Genomic DNA, 19,589 nt, shown 5'->3' on the forward strand with positions numbered 1-19,589 from the left:
CATGAGGGACCTGAGCATCCTTGGATTTGGGTATCTGTGGGTGTGTGTGGGAGGGGTGCATCCTGGAACCAATCCCCCGTAGATGCTGGATCCTGAGGGAGGACTGTATGTGCACTTGGCTCTGTCTTGGGTTCCAGCTCTCTTCTCCATGTGTCTTAGTTTGGGTTCTCGCAAAGGCAGATGCTGAGAAAAATAGTTTGATAGAGAGGAGATCCCAGGAAGCGGGCTTTAGAGGAGAGGAATTAGAGAGGGGAGGAGTCTGAGCCAATGAAGAGGCATCAGTGAATTGATCTTCAAGGGCAAGTGGGGCTCGCACCTGCTGGGGACTGTGTGAGAAGCCGTGCAGAATGTCGGGACGGTTTCGACTTCCATTCCTCATTGGTGGCACTGGCTTCCTGGCACCTCCTGGAGGATGTGGCCAGCATGGGGGCCCAGGGACTCCAGTGGTACCAAGAAGAGCCTCAGGTGCGCAGCTTGAGAGGGGATGCAGTCAACGTGCAGGGAACTGTTCAGCACAGCCACAGGGAACCAGAGGTGGCCCAGACAATGGGTGGGTGTCCACAGTGAGTACTCAAGGCTTGTGGAAAGAACCTGCCTCCAGTTTCAGGGTATCTGAGTCCTGAAGCTCAGGATGCGGCGGAAACAGCAATGATCCCCACACTTATGGGGTCATCTTATTAGGTCAGTTCAAGCTGCCAAAACGAAATACGACAGACTGGGTGCTTTAAACAACAGAAATTGTTCTTGTGGTTCTGGAGGCTGGAAGTCTAGGATCAAGGTGATGGATGACAGGCTTAGTTTCTTCCGAGGCCTCATTCCTTGGCTTGCAGGAAGCTGCCTTCTTGCCGTGTCCTTACGTGGTCTTTCCTCTGTGTGCGTGCCTTCCTGGTGTCTCTTCCTCCTCTTATAAGGACACCAGTACCAGCGGATTAGGGCCCCACCCTTATGACCTCATCTAAAGTTCATTACCTCCCTAAAGGTCCTATCTCCAAATATGGTCACATTCTAAGGCACTGGGGATTAGGGCTTTAACCTACGAATTTTAGGGGTACACAGTTCAGTTCCTAACAGGCACGAATGGCTGGCAGGACCTGGGTCTGAGCTGTATTGCCTCGCTATACTGGTCCCAGAGACAGGGAAGTGAGAAGCTTAGGGTCCCACAGCTTGAGTGGCAGTGGAGTGCTGAGTCAGAAGCAAATCTGTCTGCCTGGGGTGACTCCCAGACCAAGGACTGCTCATATCCAAGGCCTTCAGGGCATCATGCTCCCGAGGTCTCCTGGCCTTGGTCCTCTCTCCTTGGGAACCCCTGGCACCTGTTCATGGCTCCCCAGACTCGCCTGCACCCTGGTGCTTCTCCTTCCCTGACGGGTGCTCCAGGAGGGTTCAGGATGCAGTGCCAAGGGGCCTGGCTGTCAATATTGAGGCCCAGCTCCCAGGCTGGCTGGGCTGTGTGGCCTTGTGCAAGAACTTCTTCCCTCTGTCCCCTCATCTGGGAACCGAGTGGGCTGGGTTAGGCTGCCATTCCTGTTCCCCTAGTCTTTTTTTTTTTTTAAGTGTGGGTGAAAATTTCGTGGGGGAGATGGGCACTTGTATCTGCTGGAGGGATTATACATCGGAATAATCCACCTGGGAAGGCGATTTGGTAAGATACTTCAGAAGCTCCAAAGAATGTGCACATCCCTTATGAAACATTCTTAGATGGGGAACTGCTGGGCCACATTTTAGCTACGAGAGGGGAGTCACTAGTGTTGATTTTTCCCTCTTCTGTTATAAATATCAATATGCCCAACACCAAGGGACCAAAGAAACAAGTCATGGTACGCTATTCAGTGGAATACACGGACATAAAACATGATTCTGCAAAGAACATTTAATGATTTGAAAGATGTTTCATCATATCAAATGGAAAAGGTAATTACAGAACCACCCATAGTGTGATTTCATCCATGTTAAAAAAATGAAGTTCTAGGATCATAAACCAGGAATAAACAGTGGTTACTTCTGTATGATGGGATTGTAGAGATTTAAAAATCTTTATTTTCTAAAGTAACAGTGTATATTCATCGCGTTTATAATAAAACCCACAAAAAGTTATATTAAAAAATAGTTTCGTTTTGGAAGATATTGCAGGCTGGCTAACTCTATAGCTATTACTGACTCACTCCTCCCTTGCTACTTCAGCTTTTCCAATCTTTATCATTGAATTCTCATCTTTCGAATGTCCCTGACTGCTAGGGTGGCCCAGTGATGGGGTTCTGGCCAGTGATATTTAAGTGGAAGTCTGCTGGGTGGAGGTGGAGGTTTCTAAGAAGGCTATATCTCCTGATGAAAGGAGGGGTATAGTACTGGCTCCTCCACGTCCCCTTTCCTCTTCCTGGAATGTAGAGGTGATGCCTTGAGCAGCAGCAGCCCTCTTGTGACTGTGAGGTGATAAGGGTGGTGGAGCAGAAGGGTAAAGCCTGGGCTTTTGATGGTATCCTTGAATCATTTCATCCTTCTGGACTCCTCACCTCCAAGCTTCTTGTTATGGGTGATAATTCTGATATAACGGTTCTGTTAGACTGGCTATGAATGCTGTTGGCTACAAGTAACAAAGTTTAGGTCTCTCCTCCAGGTCCTAGATTACTCCTGCCACTCCACACTGACTCCGTGGAAACGGGGGTGTCTTCACCAAGACACTTTCTTCCTAAGCTGGTGATGCCATCTATTTGGCACTAGTCTCTGGATGTGTCTGGTGACTCTGGGAGCAGAGGGGCAGTAAATGTCTTCTGTAGGATGGGAAACGCAGTAAGCAGCCCATCTGCCAGAACGGAGCAGGGCACCGTGCGAACAAGTGGCTCAGCTATCCCTCAAAACACCTATGTGCCAGGCACTGTGCCAGGTTTTGGGGAGGCCGAAAGAGCAAAACACACCTTGGCGCTGTGTTCCTGAAGCTTACTGCCTGATGGAGAAATAGGATATTGCAAAGTCATAGTTAGTTGTTTGCTTGTTTTTGAAGTACAGGGTGCCGTGTGAGTAACGGGGGAGCCTCACCTGGTCTGGAGCTCAGGGAAGGCAGCCTAGAGGCCGTTTCTTCTGTCCTTAAGCTCAGCAAGATGCCCCAAACCTCCTGGGCTTGTCTCTGACGGCCTCTCATCACAGTGCCCCAGGGAAAGCCTTCTTCCCTTGGCGAGAGCTCTCACCTGCGCACTCTATTGTCCATATTCGATGAACCTTCAGCTTCCCAGAGCTTGAGTGACATATGAACACAGCTTGGAGGAAGCCACCCCCAGGAACCGTGCAGATGCAGGTTGGGGTGGTGAAGCTGGGCTTAGAAGTGCTGTTTACTTCCCGGACTCAGCAAGGATAGGGCCCACGGTCTCTCAGCAAACATGTATTGGACACCTACTGTTTGCTGAGCGCTGCGGATACATCAGTGATCACAGCAGGCAATAATGCCTGCCCTCGGGAGGCTCATGGTCTAGAGGTGGAGGAGACCAGATCACAAGTAGATCACGTAGGACCCTGAAGGTGATGCGTGCTGTGGAGACGAGGCAGGGCAGGGTCCAGGGATGGGAGGGAGGGTGCTGTGGACGGTGGCACGCAGTCAACTGGAAGGTCAGGGTGGCTCTCAGTGGGGGGAGGAGGGGTCAAGCTGACACCTGGGGGAAGAGAAGCCTCTGCAGGGAACAGTGTGTGTGGGGCCTTGGGGGAAGACAGCGCAGCGAACAGCAGAAGTGGGAGTTGGTGGTGGATCCCACACGGCAATGGGCAATGGAGGTCAGAGCCCTGTGGTCTGACTTGTGTTTCCCAAGGATTGCACGTCAGTCCTTGCCTGTTCTATTTATTCTGAATCAAAAATTAAGAGGGTCAGTGGCGGGGAGCCCTGGTAACCCAGGTGGTGAGCTGCATCGGTGGCCTCAGACCCTGTGCCTGCCAAGGACGCCTGAGCAGTGAAGCATTTATTTACTTTCATTTTGCTGTATCTTTAAATGCATCTGGCTTTTGTAATCATAAAAAAATATTCAAATTGTTTTTTTTTTTAAAGTGGTTATCTCTGGGGATAGAATGATAAGGGACTCTCACAGGCTATCCTGTACCTCTGTAATCCTTTTGATATTTGAGCGGTCTGGTCCTGGAATCGTGTCTTCTTTTTTCCCCCCGTTATTTGTTTCGTGGTTGTAAACATGGAGGGATGCTCCTCTAGGCAACGTACAAAAAGAAATGGTGCAAACATAGAAGACAATGGACTGTACTTCACAGTTGTAAAGTCAATTACACACACACACACACACACACACACACACACACACACACACACACACACACACACACACACACACACACACACACACACACACACACACACACACACACACACACCCCCCCCCCCCCCTTCCACTTGTCAGGGCCCGAGGGAACAGCCTTGGAGGCTCACTTCAGGAGGGCGTCGCTTTTCACCCCCGATGTCCAGGGCTTTCTCTCCCAGAGCTCCAGTGTTTCAAGCAAAAAACGGCTAGAAAATCTTGAAGGCAGTCAGTCACAGGGTGTAGGCTGCTGGCAGGTGAGGAGGGCGCTGCCCGGGAAGCAGGGAGGGGATGAAGCCCCTCAGCAGGGTTGGAAGCAGACTTTTGGGGTCCCGATAGCCCACTCACCAGCTGGGAGGCTTTGCGCGAGAAAGCCTTTCTTGACCTTTCTGAGCCGGTTCCTCACCTGAGAAATGGGAATGATGCCACTGCTTCCCTTCCCAGGGCTTCTCTGAGCCTCAGTGAGATGACACTGGCCAAGTGCCAGGACACAGTAAATACCAGCAGGGGAGGAGGGGGGGTCACTATCTTGGTTCTGAAGCACAGGGACCTGTGGCTCTGGAAACTGAGGGCAAGGCTGTGTGGCCTAAGGCAGGTTACTTGACCTTTCTGGGCCTCCGCTTCCTCAATTGCAAAATGAGCTGCAATGGGACAAGGCCAGGAGAGGCCTTTCCAGTCACAGGTACCCCTTGAAGCCATGACAGCAGCCCCTCTGCTCGGCTAAGATGATGGAGCGTCCCAGATCTGAGGCCGCTCCCAACTTTCACCTTCTGCTGGGCCTCAGCCTTAGGTCTCCTTGCTTCTGGCCCCTGTGCCCCCACTTGGAAATGAAGAACCGTGGCCCAAGTCCCCCGAACTGCCCCAGCATGCGGGAAGCCGGAGGGAATGTCAGAATTAGGTTTCATGGCTTACTTATTTTGATCCATTTTTCTACCAAAACTCTTTTATGCTTGGAGTATAGTTGCTTTACAATGTTGTGTTAGTCTCAGGTGTACAGCAAAGTGAAGCAGTTACACATATATGCACTCCTTTTTAGAGTCTTTTCCCATATAGGCCATTACAGAGTATTGAGTTCCCTGTGCTCTACAGTAGGTCCTTATCAGTTATCTATTTTATATACAGTAGTGTGTATATGTCAATCCCAATCTCCCAATTATCCCTCCCCCCTTGGTAACCATGTTTGTTTTCTACATTTGTGACTCTATTTCTGTTTTGTAAATAAGTTCATTTGTACCGTTTTTTTTTAGATTCCACATTTAAGCAGTATCATATGATATTTATCCTTCTCTTTCGGACTTAGTATGGTCACCTCTGGGTCCATCCCTGTGGCTGCAGATGGCGTTATTTCATTCTTTTTCATGGCTGAGTAATATTCCACTGTGTATATGTACCGCATCTTCTTTATCCATTCCTTTGGCGATGGACATTTTGGTTACTTCCATGTCTTGGCTACTATGAACAGTGCTGCAATGAACCTTGGGGTGGTCTGCTATGCCTTTTAAAATAGCAATTTCAAACTCTCTCTTTGGCCCGTGTGAGGTTCTTTATGAGTTTTGGGGACAGAGCGAATGATGGAATGGATTTTCACTGCCCCTCCTCTTTCCCAAGCTACATCAACAATCAACACTATGGTGCAAACCTTCCGCTTCAACTCTGTCTGTGAGGCCCATGGACTCTTCCTGAAATTTCAGTAGCTCGTGTGTGCACAGCTTTCCCTGCGGCCTTACTGCCACAGAGAAGATGTGATACGTGGGAACTCTTGCTTTGTAGCAGCACATCGAATAGGAACCCTCAAATTACTTTATCTATTTGGGAGAAGCCACGGCCCTGGGGTCTGTATCAAGAGACAGGTGCACGGGGCTGAAAATGTCCTGGGCTGTAGCTTGCATAAGGAATGCATAAAAGGCCACCCATGGGGCTAAAAGTAAATGTCTAGTGATGACTACAAGTAAACAAGAAAATCTACCCTCCCCCTTCCCCATCAAGAAGGAAACCTACCTCAAGGTAAATAACAAAACTTTTCAAGTTTAAATGAAACGGCTGTCCAGTGTTTCATCTTTACGGCGTTACATTTTAGAGTCAGGGTTTCCCCAAGTTGGCTGCCAAGTCCTAAACGGCTTCTAATTGTTTAGACAGACACAGGGTGCCCTGAGCTGGCACGGCTGACTTTCCTGGTCCCCAATTGCTCCTTACAGAGGTAGCCAATCAAAGGCAGGTCCGAGTGTGGGTCTGGGGGTACCACGGGGCTCCAGTCTCTGTTCCTGCAGGTAGATGCCTGTCATTCCCAGGGGCAGGTTCCTTAACCTCTCTGCCTGTGGTTCCTCTTCTTAAAATGGGGTTGTTGGGAGCTCTGATTAAAGGCATATAAAGCCCTGAAAATGTGCCTTGTCCTGTATTACTAATTCAATCAATAGGGAATAAAAATCTAAGCCTTTAAACTGGTGGAAAGTAATTTTATCTTCCAGTGTCCCCGCTGTGAGGGATAAAAAGACGCTCTGGGGATGTTTTTTTCAGGTCTAGGTGAAGAAGGCAAGGGTCAGGTTTCCACAGCCCAGAACACCAGGGGATTTACTTTAAAGTAGGTTTAAGAAAAATTATTATTCAACATACAGTAAATGCCCTAAACTTTCCACACTGCTTCGAATGGCCTGCGTGAGCACCTCACGACCTTGCCCTTTCCACATGTGGTAATGAAGACGGTTCTTTTCCCTTTTTTACCCTATTTTAGTGGTTCTCAAACTTGAGGCACTTCAGAATCCCTGGGAGGGCTTATTAACACACAGATTCTTAGATTCCATATATATGTGTTAGCATACGGTATTTGTCTCTCTCTTTCTGACTTACTTCACTCTGTATGACAGACTCTAGGTCCCTCCACCTCACTACAAATAGCTCAATTTCGTTTATTCTTACGGCTGAGTAATATTCCGTTGTATATACGTGCCACATCTTCTTTATCCATTCATCCGATGATGGGCACTTAGGTTGTTTCCATCTCCGGGCTATTGTAAATAGAGCTGCAGTGAACATTTTGGTACATGACTCTTTTTGAATTATGGTTTTCTCAGGGTATATGCCCAGTAGTGGGATTGCTGGGGAAAAAAATGTCATGAAGAACCTAAGGGTAAGACAGGAATAAAGACACAGACCTACTAGAGAATGGATTTGAGGATATGGGGAGGGGGAAGGGTAAGCTGTGACAAAGCGAGAGAGAGGCATGGACATATATACACTACCAAATGTAAAACAGATAGCTAGTGGGAAGCAGCCGCATAGCACAGGGAGATCAGCTCGGTGCTTTGTGATCGCCTGGGGGGGTGGGATGGGGGGGTGGGAGGGAGGGAGATGCAAGAGGGAAGAGATATGGGAACATATATGTATAACTGATTAATTTTGTTGTAAAGCAGAAACTAACACACCATTGTAAAGCAATTATACTCCAATAAAGATGCTAAAAAATAAAACAAAAAAAACCCAAAAAAGCACACAGATTGCTGGACCTCCTCCCCCAGGGTTTCTGATTCAGCAGGGCTGTGCGGACCTGGAAGATGTGTGTGTCTAACGAGTTCCCAGGTGCAGATGCTGCTGGTCAGGGGACCCCCACTTTGAGAACCGTGGCTCTATTTGATATTAAATATTTACTCAGGAAACCTCCTTTCCAAACCCGGCTCTTCCCAGAAGCGCTGACCTCTGAAGGTAACTGAGGAACACCTCGGATGAATTCACCAACTTAACAACAAAATTAAGGAGAGTTTCCTCTGGTTCTTAAACAGTTTTTTCTCTCTCTGGACTTGACCCTATTTTATATTTCATTAGGTTTATAATCAGGTTCCATTATGAAGTGCTTTAAACAAGATTCGAATTTAACCTTTTCGAAAGGTTCAAACAGGAAGAATACTGCCCGGTCTACCAGGTTTCAGAGACCAGAGGGAAGCCTCTGAGAAGGGAGGGGGTTTTTCTGGGTCCCTGGGAGCAAGCCCTGGGGATCTCCGTGTCCAGCTTTGTCCCCCTTTTTTTAAAAAGTATAGTTGATTTACAGTGTGTTAATTTCTGCTGTATTTCAGTTGTATATATGTGTATCTACACACATTCTTTTTAATATTCTTTCCCATTATGGTTTATCACAGGATATTGATTATAGTTCCCTGCGCTATACGGTAGGACCTTGTTGTTTATCTGTTCTATATATAATAGTTTGCATCTGCTAACCGCAAATTTCCAGTCGATCCCTCTCCCAGCTCCCCCTTGCCCCTTGGCAACCACAAGTCTGTTCTCCACGTCAGTGAGGCTGTTTCTGTTTTGTAGATTGGTTGGTTTGTGTCGTATTTTAGATTCTACGTGTAAGTGATATCATACGGTATTTCTTTCTCTTTCTAAGTCCATCCATGTTGCTGCAAATGGCTCTTTCATTCTTTTTTGTGGCTGAGTAGTATTTCATTGTCTATGCGGACCACATCTTTATCCATTCATCTGTCGGTGGGCATTGAGATTGCTTTCGTGTCTTGGCTATCGTGAACAGTGCCGCAATGAACACTGGGGTGCCTGTATCTTTCTGAATTATAGTTTTGTCTGGATAGACGCCCAGGAGTGGGATTGCTGGATCACATGGCAACTCTATTTTTAGCTTTTTGAGGCACCTACCTACTGTTTTCCATAGTGGCTGCTCCAATGGCCATTCCCACCCACAGTGAAGGAGGGTTCCAGCGCTGTCCCCTTCGGCTCCTCTCAGCAGCATGGAGCCAGACAGCCTGGGGTAGGGTTACGCCAATTACCAACAGTATGGATGGTGTGGTCCCACTACTTACATGACCTGCCACTAGGAGGAAACCGACTGGGTACACGGCTATGCAAAGGGCTCAGAGCGGTGCATGCCCCCGTTTCTACGCTGTAAGTGCCTGCTGCTGTTATTACGATGCCACTGGAAGGAAACAGACGCAGCGCTCCCATGGGCCAGAGAGAGCGTTTGACTTTGAAGGACACTCAGAGCTCAGGCTGTGAACAAATACATTATCGAGCCACTACTCCATGCCAGACACTGAGCTCGGCTAGGGGCGCAACAGTGAATGGAGCCGAAGGGTCCCTGCCCTCAGGAAGCGTCCAGCCAGTGGGGAAGACACACATTCAGCAAAGATTCCCACCCGTGAAGGCGTAATGACAAAATGGGACGTGTGCTCTGAAGGGGCAGAATTCAGCTTGCTCTGAACATCAGCGTCCTTACCTGGCCTGGCCTTGCGGGTTGGGGAGTCGGTGCTGGCTGAAATCTGGAGGACAGGTAGGCACCAATCGTGGGAGGATGCTCAGGGCTGGGAGCATTCCGGACAGGGCTGAGCTGCACAAAGGCCCGGGGGCAGGAGGGAGCTTGGGAAGGTGTGAGGGTCTGGAAAGGGGTCCTGGGGCAGGTGTGCCAGAGGGAGGAAGGGCGTGGACTGAGAGGTGGCTGGGGGTGCACGCTACTCGGGGTGCCAGTGTTAGGGTGAGGACAACCCTTCCAGCAGTTTTAAGGCAGAGGGTGGAGAAATTCACGCGATGTAGGTGTGTGTTTGGAAAAGCCCATTCTGGCTGGAACGTGCGGAAGAGATAGGGTTGGAATGGCACCTGGAGAGGATGTGGGGAGACCAAAAAGGGAGTGGTCACGATTCTGAAGAATCCCCTTGAGGGCCTGTTAACACCCAGTCCCCGAACCCAGGCTGTGGCCCTGAGATTGTGATGCAGCAGGCGTGCCTTTCCAGCGTGCTGATGCCACCACCATGGACCACACTGTGAACGGTACCCACCTGGACTCTGGTGGTGGCAGGGGAACCAGTTAGTGGATAGATGCTCAGAGATAGGCCGTTTATATGCTTTAAGGAGAAGGTGGGAAGACTGTTCTGAAAAACTGGGACTCCTTTAACTTTAAAGATACTTGTCCGCAAGCATAACTTACGTAACATTTCAGAGATGCCTTCGTAGTTTGGGGTGAGGGGCAGAACTTCGCAGCAGCAGTAGACTCACCTCCCAGAACTTCAAGGGGACAGAGACCCAGGGCCGCTCTGATTAACCCAAGGTCTACGTAACCTCATTCTGTGTAGTATTGGCACTGGGCTTGTTTTTGTCCATCCCTCTGGCTTCCTCGCGGACGGCAGCACAGCACCGAGGTTACACAGACAGAGCCCGGGTTCATCGCAGTGGCCCTGGTTCTCCTTCTCTGCGCCACAGAAAGCCAGAGAGATGGGCATCCTCCTTTTTCTTAGTGCTTCGAGAAAGGATTCTAGCCAACCAGCCACCCTGTCTTTAAACTCCTCCCTTGGCTTTAAAACACAGCAGTTTCACACGTAAGATTTACCTTAGGTACTTAAACATGAAAACACTTCAACTCTGGAGACCCCCATCAGTTTTTCAACCCTGCCAGGTCCCTGGCTGTGGGGTCCCAGGGAAAGGAAGCCCGCCTGTCAGCACAGGTGACAGATCACATTACCTAGGACGCGAGTGTGTGACACACTGATGCCCTAGGAAGGGTCCTCCTGTGGGTGGCTCTCAGCCAGAGTGGGGGCACGTGCTGATGGCGGGCAGTGGGACTCTCACCCTCAAAGGCACCCGGGACCACCTAGGAAATAGATGCTGGCAGGAGTAGCTTTTTTCTTTAAAAGTGGAGCTGTCTGTGTTGGGGCAGAAACAGCCTCCGGGCGGCTGTGTTTGCGGTGGTGTCCGCACAGCATATGCACAATGAACCAGAAAGTCACCTGCCGTGGTTCTGGGGGGCTTGGTGGTGCCCCATCGATGGCCGAGGTGCGGATGTGATGGGGGCCGGTGCCTGGAGTGCTGCCTGTGGTGGGGTGTGACCCTGGTGTTGTGAAGTAGCCGTTCTCTGATTGGCGACGGCCTGATTCACAACACCAGCTGCCCCACCGCACCGTGCCGGGGAGGCCGATCGATGGTCGTGGGGTCCCTTCCTCCGTGCTGCCTCTGGAGCGGCGGGGGGAGGGGGGGACAGACAGCAGCCATGGGTTAGAAGCAGAGTGCAAGCAGCTTCGACATTTCATCTCCCCATGTGTCTGCACTCCGTGGGCTTTTATCTGCTTTTCTAACTTCTCAAATATGCCATAGTTCTTTCCACCACAGGGCCTTTGCACAAGCTGCTTCCTCTGCCTGGAATGCCTCACTCCCCATTTCGCATAGTTTAACACCAACTCCTCCTTCAGATTTCAACTCCAAAATGACTTCCTGGACACCCATCCCCCAGACCAGACCTGACTCCTCCGTAACGTGCTCTCCAGGCATCTGGTCCCCTTCCTTAGGGCACTTACCGTACAGTGCGCATAGAGCTGTCTCCACTAAACTCTAACCTCCCCAGCCTTGGCCACGTGGGGGGTGCTTGATAAATACTGGTCGAATGAACGCATGGTTTAAACTAAGGCGTGTGTGGCCCAACTACTCTTATCTACGCGTTTGGAAAAGGAAAAATAAAAAAGGCACCAAGTATCTTAAGGACATACACGTGCTGTTTTGTAACGAATAATTTTACGTCAATAGCTGACTGCCAGATCTCCTCACTCATCTCCCTGCCTCTAGGCTAGCGGTACCCTGATGCACAGGGAAATCAGACGGATTCTTCCAGAGGGTCAGTCTGATCTGGCTTAACCTCTCTAAGGTTCCTCGTCATGCCCATGAGTTCCAGATCCTATGGTTCCTCACTCCCTGCCTGCTCCTCCCCTCTTAGGGAGCAGGCCTCCCCCCAGGCCCCCACGTCTGCCTGCTTCTGTGGATCTGAACACCCCTCTGCCCCTTTCTACCCAACACACTCCTGCTCATGCAGGAGGGCTCCAGGGTCAGCCACCAACAAGGCCCCCCGGCTCCCTGCTCAGCCTGAGCTCTGGGCCTGGTATCTAGGATTCTTCTACCTTTTGTGTGCTTCCATTACTGTTGCACTCGTCAGTCTGTCATAGGAGACAGTGATCCCAAGGACAGAGGCCGTCATGGAGTCCCCTGGCAGCCCAGTACTGCACAGTAGCTGTAACAGCAGGACCTGCAGCTTGGCTATGCTCTCAATCAGTGAAGGAAGTCCTGCAAAGTTGGGGGAGGTGCAGACACAAAACAAATTTTTGTCCTTAATGTCCCCAAGAGTCATCAGAATGGTCAATATTTTGCCACTGAAGTACATTTCTCCATCTCCATGGCCACCCTACACCACCAGCCCAGCGCCCCCGCCCCTGCCCTGCCTCTCACCTGGACGATGCTCTGAGTGTCTAACTTGTCCCTCTGATTCACTCTTCGTGCTGCAGCCTGAGTGATCCTTCTAAAATATGACTCAAAGCGTGTCATTCTCCTGCTTCAACCCCGGTTCCCATCCCACCCAGGATAAGATCCCCGCGAAAGCACACGCGTCCCGGTCGTCCAGCCCTGCCTACCTGTCTACCAACACCTCCCCCTTTCCGTGCACTCAGCCGCGCTGTTTTTCTTTCAGATCTTGAAACACAGAGCTAGGCCATATGGTACCTTCTACAATGTAAAAAATCAGACCTTTCCTGTGGATGGAGCCCTTTGTGAGCTCAAGAAGCTCCCCCTTTTCCTGGGCAGATGCAGCCCTAGAACAGGGCATGTGACCTGGTGGGTGGCCTTGGGCTGGACCCCAGCCCCCAGACAGGGGGCGCTTGCATCACTGAGCCACACAGAGTGGCCCTGCTGGAACTACCTGGTTTCCTCCCACCTCAGGGCCCTTTTACCTGCTGTTGCCTCATTAAGCACCTCAGCTACCCCGGGGGCATTTGAAGAGAATGTTAAGATTTCTGGTGTTCCAAAATTCTGCACCCATTTTAACCAAAACCTTTTATCTCTTTATTTCACACTTTGGCCTGTTTATGTTAGTCCTTCTTCTTATTTGCCTGGTAAGGTCAAGCCAGCTAATCCTATTAATTCATTTTTTTAAATGTCACATAATGATCACTTGGTGAAGGCGATCGATCGGAAGGGCGTGACAATTATCTAAGCTTTGTAACATCAGCGGTCTCAAACCAACAAACTATTTTCCTGCCTGTTACTTTGGGGAAAAGTTGACAGCCATAGAAACAGGGCGGGTTTCCTCATCAAAACCACCTCCCACGCTGACCACGGGTCGCTGCAGATGCCCTGAAGCGGCTGACATCCCCCCCAGCCTGGCTAGCTGGCTCAGGATGGGAAGGTGGGATTCAGGGCTCCATCCCCACCACTCTAAGATTCTGCTTCAGTAGGTTTGAAAGCAAAGGCCAGGAATCCCCACCCTCCCCCCACCCCAGGGATTCTGATAAACCAGATCTGGGGACTGCTGCTCTAAATCTAGGGCCCTGTTAAAAACGGACACTTCTAATGACACATCTTCAGAGGAATATGAAATCTCACTCACGTGGCAAGTGCTGGCGGTATCCAGCACCACTGTTCACACGGTGCCCTCGGCCGGGGGGCTTCCTTGGGTCAGGAAAAGGAGCAGGCGTGTGGTCAACCTGCTGGGTTAAAAAGGAGTTAACAGGGCTTCCCTGGTGGCGCAGTGGTTGAGAGTCCGCCTGCCGATGCAGGGGACACAGGTTCGTGCCCCGGTCCGGGAGGATCCCACATGCGGCAGAGCGGCTGTGCCCGTGAGCCATGGCCGCTGAGCCTGCGCGTCCGGAGCCTGTGCTCCGCAACGGGAGAGGCCACAACAGTGAGAGGCCCGCGTACAGCAAAAAAAAAAAAAAAAAAAAAAAAAAAAAGTCAACATCCCTCATCAGTGATGCATGGGAGCTGGTGGAAAAATACCTGCTCTCCTGCCCCACATAGGCTGGCAGAGGTCCCCACCTGCCCACAGCAGTAACCCAGAGGATAACTCCATCTTTACTGGTTCCCTTCCCTCTCACCTGCCCAGCCTCTTCCTTGCCCTGCCCTCCCCTCGACACTCAGCTGTGCATTAGTGACCGTGTGAGTGTATTTAAGCGCACGTGCATTTTGAATGGGTGTATCTTACATTGTCCCCACGGTCACTTTCAGCAGGACCAGGGTGAGGGGCGTGAGGCACTCACTCTCAGAGGCTGAACCTGCTCTTATAGGAGCGGGACCCACGAGCACCTTCTGAAAATTTATGTCCTGGGCTGTCCTCCTTGCTCACCCTGGTCTCGCCCCGACTTTCAGGCAATCAGAATACACACATCAGGCAAAACCAGCCATTCCAAGTACGTATTTTGTAGAGTGTGTTGTACTGAATGTTTCTTCATTGTTTTTCAGAGACAGTCACCCTCTAAATGGAGGACCCTTTAGCACCAAAACCCTGAGGCATTAGGCTCATTCTGCACGGTCAGAAGGCTGCTACGGTGATGTAAGACGGCACAACTCTTCTAGGACGATGGCAAACGTCAGCCTAAAGGCAACCTGGGAAGCCCGCTTGCGTTAGCCCATCGTCGCTGGAAGACTCCAGGTGGGCTTTAAAATAAAAAAATCCTGGTTCAGAGAGGACTGCTGGGCCTGCCGAGCCTAGCCCGGAGTTTATTAGCACAGTTAATATTGCATGCAAATAGATTTCCCCGCTTTGGTCATGCCAGTCCACTAATTCTGCCCCTTGTCTGCTGTATCTTTATCCCTGGCAGGTTAATCCTGCCAAATGCCTTCGCTGTAGCACATGTCACGCCGTGCCTATGGCCAACAATACAATTTTGCTAATCCTGTTTTATCAGCTTTGTGGCCCTGTCTGCTCAATCCGATGGTGGAAACGGCACACACGAGGTTTTTTGCCAAGATCTTTCTCCTGCTCTGGCACCCACCCCCTTCCCTTTTTTAAAAAATATGGTTTCAATTAAATGGTCTGAAAGTCAGCCACAGTGCTTGGACAGCTGCCAATGCCAGTGTCTTTCAGACAAGGGTGTCAGGGCTCTCAGCGGCCCTCCAAACTCTTCACAGCAGCCTCACCCGGCCGTCAGCTGACTGTGCTAAACGGGAAGGGTTAAAACAGGAAAATCCGCTCAAGACTGCTTTTTCCTGGGCCTTGAAGATGACTGAATAGAGGGCATCCGTCTCAGCCGGTATTTCTGGTGTCACCGCTTACAGAGTCCAGTGGAATCATTCACATGAATTATTAGAAGAGGTGCATCCTTACCTGCAAACACCTTTGCCAGGTATCCACCTGCCCCAGGGAAGAGAAGCATCTCAGGCCCCACGGTGTATCGCTCTTCTAGTCTGTGGCCTTGTAGCCAGATTCGCCCAGGTTCAAACCCCGGCTGGACCACTTCTACCTCTGTAACCTCAGGCAATGTCCTTTCCTCATCTGTAGAATGGGCAGAACCTGCGGCATACGATCGCTTTGAGGGTTCAGGGACTTAATACACGCTAATCACTCAGAAAGGTGCCGGCACACGCAGAGCAGGCACTGGGTAAATGGAAGCTAATATGATCACAGACTGAAATTTGTCAAAACTCTGTCATTTACAGCTTACTGTAGCACACATGTGAAGTACACGGTCAAATTCCACAGGGACCTGTCTTTTAGGGGCTTCAGATGTAAACTCCACTCTTTTGCCAGCTAGTACAGGAAACTGGCTTTGAGGAGCCCTTTCCTGTCCCCCATACCACTGGTCTCTGTGTTACCCCTGACAGCGCTGGTGGGCAGGAAGAGGGCTTCTAGGTGGACAAGCACAGGATCTGTGATTAGATTCCCAGGGACTGAGTCCTAGCCTGTTACTATGCGACTCTGGGCAAGGTAGTCAACCTTTGAGACTTACAATCCTGACACTAGAAATGGGGGGACTTGGTTCTACATGGCAGGTGAGGACTAAGTGAATAAGCACGTGGGAGGTGCTTGGCACACTGCTAAGAACACAGTAATGGCCCCGTAATGGCCATTATGGTTACGGAGTCTCCCGCAAGGTGCCAGGTTTCCCTCTTCATTCTCTATCCATCTGCCTCCTCGTCGCCCCTCAGCTTGCATGGAGATGTCGTGAGAATCACGTGGGATCATGCATGGAAAGTAGCATAGGGTCTGGCTTCCAACACAAGCTCAGGAGATGAGGCCACGTTCACTGTTGTTAAACCATAGTTCTCCCTGGTTCGTTTCTTACCCCAAACGTCCTCAGCTCCGCATAGCCCTTTTCGCATTAGCCTTTAGTCTGAGCCCTGCTAAGACGCGTGAGTGGTTTGTAAATGACAGTGTGCACGTGTAGGTTTAAAACTGCCCTGGTATTTGGACAGCGCTGACTGCGCATTCTGACATGAGCACTTAGACATTTTCGTGGGGACCTCGAGGGTGGAGAATTAAACCTATTTGATACTGGATGTGTCAGGACAGGATTTTTGCCCCGGATGTGAAGAGAACTTTCCAACTGGGAGGAGCTGTATTATACGCTTTCCTTGGCAACCCAGCCACTGAACACACTCCTGGATCCTGCTAGATCTTCTAATAAAGTCTAATAATAAAGTAAGTTGAGAACTTACTTTGTCGTTGTTATCAGGCTTGATACTCCACATTCATCGTCTCGTTGAATTCCAGTTGAGGTGAGACGGTACTGTTTACTGATTTCCCACTTTAAGGAAATGGAGAAATGTAAGTGCTAAACGACTTCAAAAAAAGAAAAAGGAAAATGAAAATAGAGGCTCGGAAATGACAATGAACTTACCGAGAGTTGCAGCTAGAAAGTGGCTGCAGAGCTGCGGTCTGAGCACAGGGCTGCTGGCTCTCCAGGCCACTAGGCTACATCATACATCTTTGCTGTGATGCCGTTGCTTCTGCCGAGCATCTGAGTCCACGGTGGACCTCCTGAATTACCAACTCCCTTTAGCATTTATTTGTTCCAAGGTACAGCTATGCCAAATGCAGTATTTTCCCCTTCCTTTTATTTTTATTCTTTATAAATCCTGTAATTAGGTTTTCTTTGGGGGGGGGCGGGATATGGCCAAAAAAACCCCCTCGACCCCTTTTCTGCAAAAATTTAGGAAATTCCAGCCTCTAGCATTTCTCTAGTGATTAGGAAAACCCTATATATCCTAAGCTTACTGCATAGATCTTAATCTGGTTTTCACTTGCCAACATCTTGAACAGAATGGGTTTGCAATACTTCATGCTAATTAAAACATGATGGAATCAGGCTATTTGCAAAAATGAGTAGTTCTGACCCTCTGTGAGGGTCTCAGGTGAGTCCACCCAGGCACACCTGTGCACTGCCTCGGCGAGAATTCCTGCCGAGCGCAGCCCATCCAGCTCAGGTCTTGAGAGACCCCTGCTTACCCAGCAGAATGCAAACAGCTCTGAACTTTGCTTACTGGCTAAAAGGCAGCCTCCGCTTCCCACTGCTTTTCGGGCGGCAGGCTCAATCACACATCCCCGCTCATGATTAATCTCTCAGTGGCGAAGCTTCTCCTTGGGATGGATTGCTGTATCTGAGTGCGGTCTTCTGCGGGGAGGGGTGGGAGGAAAATAAAGGCTGGGAACAGAATAATAAGCGCCCGACGTCTGAGGAGGCTGCTCCGTGCCATGTGCTGCAGGAAGCTTTTTTCAGTGGTTGATTCACTGTCAGAAAATTCGCTTTTGCCGTGAATGCTATTTAGCATCATGGAGGAAGTTTATGATTTCTTTTCTACTGCGTGAATCTGGTGCCTTAGTTAGGGGTGTGTGAGTGTGTGTGTTTCCTGTTCTTTTTTAGCCAAATCATAGTTGGCTATTGTAAAGCAACCCTACTCTAACATCAATTAATAATAAAAAAAAAAAAAAAAAGACCGAAAAAAGTTGGCTAATTCCTGCCTCTTTGGTGGTTCTAGGGTTGCACTCACATCCTATCAGAGGAATAGAAAGTACTTGGGTTTCTTTACTCAAGGATTTCACCGTGACAATTTCATACAACCGACAGAGACCTGCTTTTGACTCTGCTCTCTGGACTCTGCTTTTCTAATTCTTCGCTGAAATTGAAAACGCTTGAGGGTTGTTGAATTTTTAAAAACACTGTGGTCATCTCAGTTCCTGGGTTTCTTGTGAGGGTGTGTGTGGGGGTGAGGGATGATGATAGGTGACAATGTCACAGGCATTCATCAGAGGAGGCTAAGGCTTGCGGCACTAAAAGCTTCCAAAAGGGTTGCCAGCTTCTTGACCTTCCCTGAATAATGCTGTTTGTTACTATTTTAGGAACCAAGCGAAATGCAGGAAAAAAAAAAAAAAACCTTGTTTTAAAGAAACCCAGTAGGCGGAAGCCTCTGTTTATACAGAAACCACCTAAGGAGTGACTTCTTCAAGAGATCGAGGACTCCGTTACAAAGCACGTTTCCTTGATGCCTTGAATATCACGTGGGAGACGCACATACTTCCTTGCATGGACAGGCCCACTGTATCAAGAGAGGCACATCTGCATTTATCTCTGAAAAGGATTTCTTTTGAGAAAGCACCTCCCTTCCCTGCAAGACCCCGGAAGACATATTGACGAGAGCAGGATTAAGCCACGCTGACAATGGGAGGATTATTTCCTAACCTGGTGTGTGACAAATGCCTATTAATAAATGAACAAGACAGACCTGTCTCCATTTTCTCCCAAAGCCCCCTCTCCCACTGACCAGAACCGAGGCGTCCATGCGGTCACTGACGTTTCCTGTCCTGCCGCCTGCCCAGGCCCCAGGGAGGGTCCTTCTGGGCGCATCTGAGACCCGGGGGCCCGGGCCTCCAGCGCCTGGGTCAGGGGAGCTGCTTTGACTGCCTCCCGGCAACGCCCCTCTTGCTTTGTTCTTGGCATTTCCATTGACAGAGGACAAAATGCTTTCTTGTCAGACAAAAATGCACACTGGGGAAGCTTGCCCAAGCAGATTTTCTCAGGGAAGAAAAGAAGTTGTTGTTTGAAAACCTTAAACTGGCATTGAGACCTCAGAGGCCTGACTGGGCAGCTCTGGTTCTCAGCAGACCTACTTTTTCTGTTTTGAAAGTCCTGTTTCCTCCTTCACTTCCTGGCCGTGGAGCTCCGGGGACATTCCCCTGCAAGGTTCTAAAGGCCTCTGTCACCACGGGTCTGCATTCTCCTCTCTCCATAAAAAAGAACAAAATAATGCCATTTGTAGCAACATGGATGGACCTAGAGATGATCATGCTAAGTGAAGAAATTCAGACAGAGAAAGACAAATATCATATGATATCACCTATAGGTGGAATCTAATAAAAAAAATGGTACAAGTGAACTTTTTTACAAAACAGAAGCAGACTCACAGATCTTCAAACGTGTGGTTACCAAAGGGGAAACATGGGGGGAAGTGATAAATTAGGAGGTTGGGATTAACATATACACACTACTATATATAAAATAGATAATCAATAAGAACCTGCTGTATAGTACAGGGAACTCTACTCGATATCCTGTAATAACC

At 49.6% G+C, this 19,589-nt stretch overlaps 2 long non-coding RNA genes across 2 annotated transcripts in view; one reads left to right on the plus strand and one right to left on the minus strand.

Moving 5' to 3' along the window:
- The window catches only part of LOC307193130, a 106,318-nt gene extending 91,124 nt beyond the window's left edge, over nucleotides 1-15,194 (plus strand). The window contains exon 3 of the long non-coding RNA XR_013830228.1: nucleotides 14,493-15,194. This is a non-coding gene — a long non-coding RNA (uncharacterized lncRNA). The remainder of the gene's footprint in view (nucleotides 1-14,492) is intronic.
- Nucleotides 12,052-19,387, minus strand: LOC307193129. Its single transcript, XR_013830227.1, has 5 exons — nucleotides 16,689-19,387; nucleotides 15,358-15,543; nucleotides 13,642-13,738; nucleotides 12,489-12,558; nucleotides 12,052-12,326 (listed from the first exon to the last, which is right to left on the minus strand). It is a non-coding gene; the product is annotated as an uncharacterized lncRNA (long non-coding RNA).
- Between the last annotated feature and the right edge of the window lie 202 nt (nucleotides 19,388-19,589).

This window comes from Stenella coeruleoalba, assembly GCF_951394435.1.
Source record: "Stenella coeruleoalba genome assembly, chromosome: 10".
Classification (NCBI taxonomy): Eukaryota; Metazoa; Chordata; class Mammalia; order Artiodactyla; family Delphinidae; genus Stenella; species Stenella coeruleoalba.